The sequence below is a fragment of the Calidris pugnax genome, unplaced genomic scaffold, assembly GCF_001431845.1.
Source record: "Calidris pugnax isolate Ruff unplaced genomic scaffold, ASM143184v1 scaffold17, whole genome shotgun sequence".
NCBI lineage: Eukaryota > Metazoa > Chordata > Aves > Charadriiformes > Scolopacidae > Calidris > Calidris pugnax.
Window position 1 is genome coordinate 10,826,525 of NW_015090794.1, and position 11,652 is coordinate 10,838,176.

At 36.9% G+C, this 11,652-nt stretch overlaps 1 protein-coding gene across 29 annotated transcripts in view; it reads right to left on the minus strand.

The window, feature by feature from the left end:
* The window catches only part of RBFOX1 (RNA binding protein, fox-1 homolog (C. elegans) 1), a 1,244,625-nt gene that overhangs the window by 360,977 nt on the left and 871,996 nt on the right, over nucleotides 1-11,652 (minus strand). The window contains exon 1 of one of the 29 annotated variants that reach the window (XM_014936501.1): nucleotides 1,566-1,677. The exons of the other annotated variants lie outside the window; for them this stretch is intronic. The gene's annotated coding sequence lies outside the window, so the exon portion shown is untranslated. Of the gene's footprint in view, nucleotides 1-1,565; nucleotides 1,678-11,652 lie in introns of those variants that run through there. 29 annotated transcript variants of the gene reach the window in all.

Sequence of the window (11,652 nt, forward strand, 5' to 3'; positions counted from 1 at the left end):
CATGATTGAAAAGTGCAAAGCCCTGTGTACACAATTGCCAGGGCACTTTTTACACAAGCAGGCACTGTGTTTAATATGCAAGGAACTCTTATGTGCAATCACCAGCAGATACTTCACATACTGAATTCCCAATCAGGTACACAGCCAAAGTGATAGTCTGGCAGTGGCACAGATCTGGGAAATAACTTGCTTCAGAATCTTCTTTTGGTGTTTTGTTTGAAATTCCTATTCCTCAGGAAATCAGAAACTGCTTGAGGAGCTCTAATGGCACCATCACCTCGAGAAAAGGAAGCTGTGACACTGCTCTTTAATAAATCAATGCCTCTTTGGCTGCCTTCCAGACCACAAAAACACTTTGGGCATCTTTGCCTGCCTTTCATTTTGTGTCTGGTAGGACTCTCTCCATCATCTTTATGTCTGCATATATTTTCCACAGCCCTTGGGTTTTTTTTTTTTTTTTTGCTTCTACCTTGAGACTCACTGAACATTACTCTTTAATGGTCTCAGAACATGTTCTTCCAGAAACCCTTGACATTTCCTGGAACCATTTGTGTATTAATGACAAATCAGTAGTGAGGCAATAGTTAGGGATGCATCAGTGTGTGATGTGCTGTATGTATGCACATGGTTCTGATTTTCAGAAGTCATACCACATTATTTTGAGATTACTTCAAATATATTGGGAAACTTCTGCCCATCAGTTCAAACTATGTGAGGGAGCACAGGGAATGTCAAGAGACAAGCAGCTGTGAAAGGTGCCTGTTGGGAGTCTAGCAGAGGGAATGTCTTGTCATCTCAGAGGATAATGTATCTGTGAATGGACCTGCACGCAGTTATCCGTGGTCTGGTCTTGTTCACATTGAATGCTTAAAAGTACAAAGACTCATGTTTAGATGTAGAATTTCTTTAAAAAGGATATGGTTGTTTTTGAAGAACAGGTATTTCTAAAAGAAAGTTAAGTGCAACATGCAACTACTTGTAAAGAAGTATTTACAGTAGTACTGCATAGTTAAGTAGCTGAAAATCCATACTGCAGGTAAAAGCATACAACATCGCTCCACGGAACACACTGAGACAACAGACTTCTGCATTGCTTCCCCTCAGTGCTAGCAGATGATAACTAGGCCACTATACCCCCTCCAACAGCCCCACAGGAGGAACAATTTTTTTCCTAGTTGTAAAAATTTGGGGAATGGGCAGCTTATTGCAAAAGGTCAGATTTGGAACACTTTTGCCTGTGCGAATCAAGCATTACAAAACAGATCAGTCCTCGGATTCTATACTCACTTACAGAGGCACCAGAAGGCCAGTAAACCAGCCAATAAGCAAACCAACTTGTGCATACTTCACCCTACCCCACTGCTGGTATCTGGTGCTATCAGAAATGCCTTCAGCAAAGTGAGGCTGGATTCCCTGACCATGCATTCTTACAATTACAAAGTTCACTTATCATACAATTCTCTTCTTTTGTCTGAAATCAAAATATTCCCCATATTGTCTCCTTACATTAGCAGCCCATTCTTTCAGTTATTAAATTGACTGTACATTAGAGATGCCACGCTTACCTCAGACACTCTCCATTAGGAGGGATCCAGCCTGTACACTAAATATTTAATTTGTGTTCTGGGATGCTCTGAATCTATGTATTTTCTATTTTCCTAAGGGGTTCATGGTTCACATCAGTTGGATACTTCTTTGCCAGCAACAAAATGCAAAGTTAACTATTTCCAACAGCAAATGCACATGTACCAACACTGAAATAAAGCAAAATAAAACAAATTACACCTTATTCTGAAGACAGTGAAATTCTAAATACACTCTCACATGAAAATGTAGATTCTGCTAGTAGTATAGACTGGAAATACTCACTTTAGAGTACGTGTGAAAACTGAGATTAACTCATTTCCTCAGGAGGGAAGTTCTCCAGTACCGTTGCAAGGAGTGATTGTTCTTCACTTCACACTATGATCTTTCATCATAGACAAATCACTAATGTGGCGGCAACATTTTGAAGCAGCCTGAGATTACTCCACAGTTCTGAAGCACTCCCCGTGACAAAGGGTTGTTGATAGTTTGAGTTGGACTAAAAGAGAGCATCAGCAAGTGGTAGAGCAAACATCTGGTGCTTTTGTCTTCAAAGAAAACTATGCACATAAGAAAAAGGAGCAGCATCTCTTAGATAACAATATCACTATCACTTCTGTCTGGAACTACATGCAGACTAAATTACAAAATGCTGATCAAAGGCGTCATCGTCTGTTATCGCTTTTCACCGAGCGAGACCTTGCTAAACCACAGTATCTTTGCAAAGTGATCATTGTAAGTAAACACTATTAAAGCATTTCAAAAGCTACTTTGATTTTTTGACATACGAAATATAGAGTGCCAATATGGACAAAACTGCAAAGAACATCCAGAAATGTGTACCCTGCTTCTATTTAGTTAATGTATCCAAAGTACATGTTACATACAGAGCAAAGTGGTAACTAGCAAGGCTTGTTTTCCATTATGACATGCACTTCAAACAAGGAAATTCTAAATGAGTAGAGCTCATTAATGCAATTCTTTAAAAGGCAGAGAGACTCCCGGACTGCAGTATCAGATTGCATAAAAGCCCATATGGCCCCTCAGTGGTGATATTTTGCATTGTTTCCCTCTGAGCATTAAACTCAGATGCTCTCTGTACAGTTAGTGAGTCTCCACATTAGCTAAGTGTTCTGAATTAAGGTCTTCCATGATTATGGATATACAAACATGCAAGTCAGAGAGCATGAACACCTAATGAAACATATGCTAAACTTTTCTTAGCCTAAGATACATCTTTTAAGATTATTTCTATGTTACAAATTCCAATATGGTTTATATACTTTACACCAGCTGGCAAAGGAACGAACGTGCACTGCCTGTGCCTCCAGCACTAAGCTAAGCAGGCAAGAGGCCGAGCCGTACAACTGACTGAGTGCTCCATATAATGCACTATTGGAAGTGCAGAGCAATGCATCAATACTGTGCTCCAGTTTAGCAAGACAGCAAAATAAGCAATGCAGAAACAAGCCGAGCAGTGGGGTGGAATTCAGTTTAGAAAAACATGCATGAACATAAATCTGCTTTTGCTATTTACTGTAATAATATCAAAACTGTTCATTTCAACTGAGTTTTCTCCACATTATGTTGCTATACTAATTGTAGTATGATTACAGTTGCATACTTAATAAAGGTTTTTTCTATTTTTAATAACTTCAGCCTTTTCCAATGCTTTCAAAATAAAGCTTGGATGATTCGGAATCAAATGTGGAAATACTGTTTTATTAAAATGTTTTGAATAAAGAGGATTTATCTTTTTCTTTCAACCTATTCTAAAGGTTGGACCAGATTATCTTTCAAGGTCCCTTCCAAACTGGGTTGTTCTAGGATTCTTCAGATTGGGAATGACAACATCCTGGGCAATATCTAATAGTGTACAGAATACAAATTCTGTTTTCAGATCAGTTGTATTTATAATGGTTCCAGCTGGTGGTTCCTAGGCAGTCTTCTGGGAGAATACTTAATAACAAAGAAGCTTTCTCCTCACAGCTGGCAACGCGGCTATATGTTACATGTGAGATCTTCAACACCCCTTTAACACAAAGATATATGCGCCGTATACCTTTGCTCTTCTGAATAAAAGTACTCAGAGCTGTGTGTGACCAACAAGCTGTAATTTTTACAATGCCATTTTCTACACATACCTTTATTTATTTACAACTTTTAAAAAATGTCAAATATTTCTTATGGGAACTTGACTAACTACAGCAGTCATGTCACGGATACAACTTTTGAAATAAATAATTGCAGAAGTGTTAATATGATATCTAGAATTTTTTTTGCTGTTACTATTTCAACCATTAATTATTGTATATTAAGTGCATCTCAGTCTACATCGCTGTGTTATTATTCTATGTTACTGAGGTTTTGTTTGCATGGGACTAAGAGGAACTCTGTTGACTGATTTGATTAAGGTTTTCAGATACATCTTTTACCACTGGCCTTTGGCTTTGGTGGAGGAGCGTCTTTTCATAGCAAGTTTCTCACTCCCCACAATTACTCTTCATGGATGTTGTGTAAAGAAACTTATTTTCACTTCACCCTTCTCCCAAAACTTTCCACGATTCCATTTTTCTCTTCCCTGTCCTTTAATTGTGTAGCTGCTGAAGGAGACTGTTCAGTGCCATCTGGAGCACAAAGCAGTAGCTGGGAGATAGTGAAGATCTACTTAATGCAATAAAGAATTTATCCCAGGAACATTTTAGTAGAATTTATTTATAATAATTTTTATCAGGCTTTTGAACTGACTGCTGTTCACTGACTCATGAACACTATCGCCCTTTCATGTCACCTCTGGTTTCATCTACATAAATCATTTGTGGTCTGTATAGTAATTTTCCATTATTCTTAGCTACACTTCCTGGAGAGTAAAGTGGGAAATGAAAAAAAAACAAACCAACAACCCAGCAACAACAGATAAGCTTGAAGTTTAAGATTTCAGAAAAAATGTGGGGGGATGTGTTTATTACATTAAGGTAAAGTGTGTTATTTTTGGTGAGCTTTGTATGTTTTGCTTACCCATCCTGAAAGGATCACATATTTATTGTAGAGAGAAAGTTAAAAACCATCAGAAAACTTCTGTGAATACAAATAAAAGCCAAGGTTTTTTTTATATATGACAAGCTACAATGTCCTCTAAAAATGGTAAAAGTCTTTCTGATAGTTAAATGTAACCCTAATACCATTATGTACTATTTAAGATAAGTCTATAATGCCTTCTCAAAAGAAGAAAATAGTGAAAAAACATTTTTAACATTTTTTATTATTTTGGGTCAGAGGTATTATTTTAATGTACTGAATAAAGTATGTAAACTATTATTTTTTTGCAGTCAGAGCTGAAAACTCTATAGTAAGCATTGTTTGTTATTTTCAAAACAGAAAGAACTGCATGGCTTTGTCAGCACACCATGATTACTCTGCTCTGATGTCAAAACATGAAAAAATTACCAGGTTTGGATACATATGAGTTTAGAAAATTTTTGTTATATTCACTGATGAATATTGAAATATTTTCCCCTCTCTCCCTATAGAATAGATACTCTGGATACAAGATTATCACAACTGAAAGAAAACCCCACAATCCTATAGTGGACTCCGCATTTCCATCTGAGCATATGACTTGGAAGATGACAAGCGCCCAACACCTATACATTTCAAGGGCTTAGGGTAAATTCAGTTGGTAAGTGAGTTTATGGTCTTTCCTAGATTTACGGGTTGTTTTTTTTTTTTTTTAATTTATATTTAAAGGTGAAAGAAGAATATTAAATCATTACAGTAACTTTCCTTTGCTGTATTTTGGATTGCTATTTTTCAGGCAAATATCAGAAAACAGATCAGGTATAAGATATCCTTAAGTTGGGAGCCTAGAAAATAAGCCAAACTCCAAAAAATAAACTACCTTTTCAAAGGCACCATTACAGAACATGCTGTCAGATTTTCACTTGGGCACTGTAGCAATAGCACATGAAAATTCCTAGGAGTTTTCATTACAAAAAAATGGAAATGCCAGTTACAGTATCATGAAAAAAAGAAGGGAGGGGAGAGGGGGGCAGTATGGGAGGTATGAGGGCTGAATGACCAAAAGTCTGGAGTTTTTCCAGCACCTGGAGCTTTTAGTTGCAAATGTGCATTCATAAAAATGTGTGCCTGAAATTATTAGTAAGCAGAAGTGTTTACAGTACTTTCATGCTAAGAAGCAAACAAACGATTAGTTATCTACATCACATAAACTGAGGCATACAGGTGTGATCGCTATCGTTTGATCATGAAAAACTGTGGGAATAAAACAGGAGATTAATGCAATCCACCTTAAAATTCCCAGGCCGTCGTGTTAAGTAAAAAAGGTACACCAGAAACCAGGGATGTATCTGAACCATAAACTATTTGGGGCAAAGGTGGTGTCTTACTCTGAGCTTGTAAAATGCCTGTAATTTATGGTGCTATATGAATGATTTTTAACAACGATGAAAACAGTTGTACAAAGCATAGTTCAGAGAATAGGAAAAAAAGGAGAAAGAGCCGATAGCATATGAAGTAATCTATAGCATGCAGGAAAAACCAACCAAAGGAAGTGACTAAATTGAGGTAATAAAACTATTAATTATGTACTCTTTGGAGGACAGCTGCTATCAAGTAGGAAAGTGACCTTGACATGAAGGCCACATTTTTTAATTTCAGTATTGTATTCAAAGGGATCTTAAGAATCCAAAGGAAGAGACAACTACTGTATGAAAGAGGAATGTTATAAATTGCCCCAATGAACCTATAAGCACAGATTATGTCTGTATTTTTGCCCATTACCTATGGAATAACAGTCTACGGGGTATTTGGTTACATATTTAGAATACATCTGTAGACACCCCTTTACATAAGGGCTTGAATTTCCAATGTTAGTTGAGCATGAAAAATGCCTGTGATAGGCTGTACTTACGCTCTGTATCTAAGCCATACTGTCTTTTAAAGATAACAGAGGTAATCAAAGCTTCAAAGTACACAACAGCAAACAGATTGGGGGAGAAAACTCTCCTAAGTCAAGGTCAGCTTCTCCCAGGGCTGAGAAACAAAGATGTTACAAATCAGCAAAGCATTTTTACCGTTCTCAACTTCCTGGTTTATAAAAGAGATCCTCTAGGTATCATGCGACAAATATAAAAATACCCACTGTACTGTTTCTTCCATCTCAATCAATTTGTCCCCAGTCTGTACTGATGTTGGTGCTTGCCCCAACCCAGGTGCAGGACCTTGCCCTTGGTTTTATTGAACCAGCTAGTCCTGGATGGCATCCCTTCCTTCCAGTGTTTAAACAGCACCACTCAGCTTGGTGTCATCCACAAACTTGCTGAGAGTGCACTCAATCCCACCATGAGATAAAGGAAGATATTAAATAGTTTTGGTAGTGACCTACTCTTTTCTCATCACAATCTCATCATGATCTTTTAGGACTTAACGACCTGTTTTGGATTTATTCTCTCTTTCCTCTTCTAAGACTTGCCATCTAAACCACAAGATCTCTCTCAAGCACGTAATCAATAGATGGAGCAAGGGAATTACCCCACTTCAGTGACAGAGACTGAGGACATTAGGATGGTGATTTGCAGGGATTTCATCATCAGTTCCTTAGAGCTGTTATTTTTGCTTTTAATTTTTAGTTTGACTTTGAATGCTTTTTTTTCTTTGGGTGGTCCACATGTATTAACGTAATTGTCATGTGTTCCTCTGTTGATGAACTGCCAATGTAACTTGACAAACTTTTCCATACTTGCTACAGATTAAATACACTCAAATCCATCTACACTATACTTTTGGGGGAATTATCAAGGTTTTATAAACAAGCAGTAGGACTAACTATTTTCTCCAGGTACAACTATCATGTACTTCATGTATTTTCATTCATACTTACACTTTATGTATTTACATTCATATTTTCTCTACCTATTATGTGGTGGTTTGTCAATTTAAATATTAACAAGATACTTTACAATATGAAGGTAGTTAAAGCTAATAACAATAATTTCTCAACTTGCATATGTCTTATTTATTTTGCTTAAGTATTTTCCATCCCGTTTAAATGAACAAGACAAATAAAGGGGTAAAATAAATCTCAAATGTGATTAACAATGACATATTATAGCCACCTTCTCTTTTTTTTTTTAAATAACTTTTTCCAAAGATGTTTCTCAAGACTGCAAAAAAGTGGGATTCTGAGCATTTTTTACTTCTGTGCTTAGCACAGCAGCATGTTGTGGGAGTTTATTTCAGTCTAAAAATCAGAAGATACAATTCAGGCTTTGATATTTAAATATACCGGTTTATGGTCTCTGGGACTGCCCTTTATTAGGATACCTTAGGAAAGCATCAAATAGATATATATGATAGCAGGGATGTTTGTTTGCTGATCTTACTGTCCCAACAGCTTCTGCAAACACAGTGAGAAGTGTGGAGCTGTTGGTTAATATAGTTTTTTCTAACGAAATCTTTGCTGTAAGGCTTTGGAAGAGGACAAAAATTAGCAGAACTAAGGGTACTTTTTCAATTCTCTACCTATCTTGATTTGTATTCCAACACAGAAGTAGTTCCCTGTTTGAGTCCAAAACTTAAAGATATCTCAAAACTAATGTCAGCTTGATAAAACACGATTATTATTTGTTTAGCATAGCTTATTTTTATTTCTCTATCCTGCTTCCTGGAAATTATATACAGTAGCTTGGGATTCTGTACTAAGAAAACCATTTCTGTTGAGCAAGCAGAAAGACTTGGCTTTCAGGGCAACTTGGGATTTTGCTGCAGAATAGAACAAAACACAATTACTGTCCAGGTTCTCTTACTTGAAAAAAATTTTCAAGAGACTAAGAACAAGTATAAAGTACTTCTAAAATCCTGGTCTATCTGAAGCCAAGACTTCGCCCCTTATATAAACAGTGTGGTGTTTATGCTCTGTCACATGTCAACTACAAGTCTGTAGGTCTGGATCATTAAACTATGTTTTTAATATAAATATAAAATACAGATATCTATGTTTGTATGTAGATATATGCATATTAATATTGATGCGTGTGTCTGCATTTTTGTTGAGGATTAACTTATTCTGCCTTGTAACTTTGCTGCTTTAAAAAAATTGGGCAGCTACTTGAAAAAGCATAATTAAGTGGTTTAGTAGAGAAGCAAACCTGACCAGTTTAAAGAAGCAGGGCTTAGAAAGATTTTACAGAACATAAAAAACATTACCATCAATACTAGAATGTAACACCCATATTATAATCAATATTCCTTCATTCTCTCTACTTTAAACAATTTAAGGAGTAAGTTCAAGGAGTGTGGCCCAATGAATATACAATCTTTATAACACTACATAATTTCTATTGTTGATATAAGTTATTTTTTTCCAATTTTTATAATACTGTCAATGCCTGTTTTTTTCCCCTTAAAAATCTAGTTGCTCAGTTAGTTACTTGATATATAAGTAAGTGAGAGTAGAAATCTATCATGCGTAAGGACCAAAGAGTATGTTAAAAATCCAGCCAATCCACCTGCAACTGAAAAACTTTTTCAGGTTTTCACTTGACTCTAGTAAAAAAAAACCCAACCAGTGTGACAACAGCACCGCCCAGCCAAAACCACACAATCCCCCACACAAGCCAGAAAGGCCTTGCGAAAACACCCTGGGAAAAACCCAAAAACAAACAAACAAAACTGGCAAAAAACCAAACCAAGCAACCAAACAAAACCACCCTGAAATTGCACAGTAAACTAGATAGCATTTGCTGCTCGAATTAGATGTGACATTAAAGAGGACTATGATCATTACTAGTCAAATTGATTAAGGAACAGTAGAGGTTGAAATAATAAGTCAAGATAGTATAAACACCATTAAAGCTGTGCACTTAACAGTCTGCTTTCAAGATGATCAAAGAGAAATTATAAAAGCTATGTGAAAAAAGACTTCCCTCTCAACAAATACAAAATAAGGAAGAAATCTTCCTTCTTTTCTGGGACAGCATCACTGATCACAGCGAGTGTTCTGCAAAGGAAGCTGCAGTCATTGCAGAAAGCCTGTATCAAAAGTTGCTGTTCTGATGCAAAAGCTGTTCCCAAATCTGGTGTGGACCCAGTACAACGTATTGCTAATGTTTTTTGTAGCAGGATGAAGAACGCACCAGGATATTGAATTAGCGTTGAGTGCTGGTTCAATAGCCTCAACCCTATCTAAATCTGGTTTCTTCTATCCCTTCAGGAGTTTGCCACTTCTTGAACTTTAATTACATTTAGTGAACTGCCTCATGAACCAAATCCCTGTCCTCGACTGTCTGTACACAAAAATGACTTCAAATATACATTGAGTAGCTGCCGAATTCCATCTAGTGTGCTGCAGCTCTAGACACAACTTGTCTGTCACGCTAAATGGACAGGTAGTTACTGAAACCATTGCTTCAGCCTCACCAAATGTTACTGTAACTCCTCAGTTTCAGCAATTAGGAAGCACCATACTGAGAAAATACTTGACTGTGCAAAAATCAAAGTTGAATTCAAGAGGAAGTGGCACTTGAACAACAGAAAATCCTCTGCCTACTGTTCTCAGAGAGAGATGCCAAAACATCAGGAAAGGAATGGAAGGTTTTCTGAATGACATTCCATCTGCAGCAGAGACAAGGAAAATACCTAAAGGCTTCTTTGCTATTCCTGAAAAAAATTAAAGAAACCTGACATGACTGGCACCATCATTATTCAAGGAAGTGAAGTGCTGCAAAGTTCCTCTCTTGAGCAAAGGAGCATATTATTATCAGTTAGCACTTCAAGAGGGTAACAGCATCCTGACGGTGGGAGGATATGTCACTTTAAACATGAACCATAATAATTTTCCTTACCTATCCATTGTTACTTTTTAAATAATCACCAGAGTTATTAAACAGCATATTGGAGGCCGGTGTTATCTTAAGAAAGTTACTATGCTTAGGAAGGCTCCTAAAATTTTAAACACATTTCTTTGGTTGCCTTTTTTTGTACACATTAAATTCAAGCTAGTTCAAAATTTAAATGAAATCACACTCCTACAATTAACCTCCCTCCCCAGAAGTTTGGGGGACTATTTAAAAAACTTGTATTCTTTAGATCTTAGTTGCAATAACTGTTTTCCTAACATGCTGGGAATTACTCTTTATGGAACAACTGGGAATGTAGTTTGTAAGGTGGCGAGTGAGTTTACTCTAATTTCATTCCATGTCAATACGTAATACAGACCAGGAACCAAAAATACAGTGCTTTCTTATTAATCTCACCTACCTGTATCTTCACCACACACCCACACAGATGATGACACAGAGCTCACTCCAAGAGTTAAAGGAGGATCATTTTAAGACACTTCTCTATCATGCAGCATAACCTACATGAATTCCTAAGAAAAGGATGGGTAGTAAACAGGCATCAGAGTGATCCAACTCTACTAGTATATCTTAGTGTTTCCCCTTTTAACTCTTTTTCCTTTAAGATAGGGCTGTATAATACTAGGTAGTTCCACATTACCCTTTCCAGGCAAAATATACACACATTGTTTGCAAATGCATACCGAGAGATTTTCAGAAGGAAGAGTAAAACAGTGACATTTTTATTAATGGCCAGAACTAGATGCCCACTTTGCAGAAACTCTATGAAATACAGTGTTGCTATCTGGTAACAAGGAAAGACACAACTGACTCATGAAACAAGCTTATATACCTTTCCTTTTGCACAGTCCAGCGTGGGAAAAGGTAGAGCTGAAAGCACAGGTTCTTTGGCCAGCTACCTTGTAAGGTCTGCTATGGTATCACCACAGTAAATTATTTCAGAAAATGCTCAAAAATAGTATCTACTTCACATCCTCTTTACTAGTGTTTCATGGGTTCCCCCCCCTCAGGTCAAAAGGATATAAAAATTGGCATCTGCCACTGAATCACAATTTACCTCCTTAGTGTTTAAGAGGAACATTGTACACAGAAATTATCAGCACATTATTCTTAGATCACTGGAGAAAGCTAATACCACAATGATGAGCTTCAAATATTTTCTTAAAAAAATTTCCCCCCCCAAACCCCACCC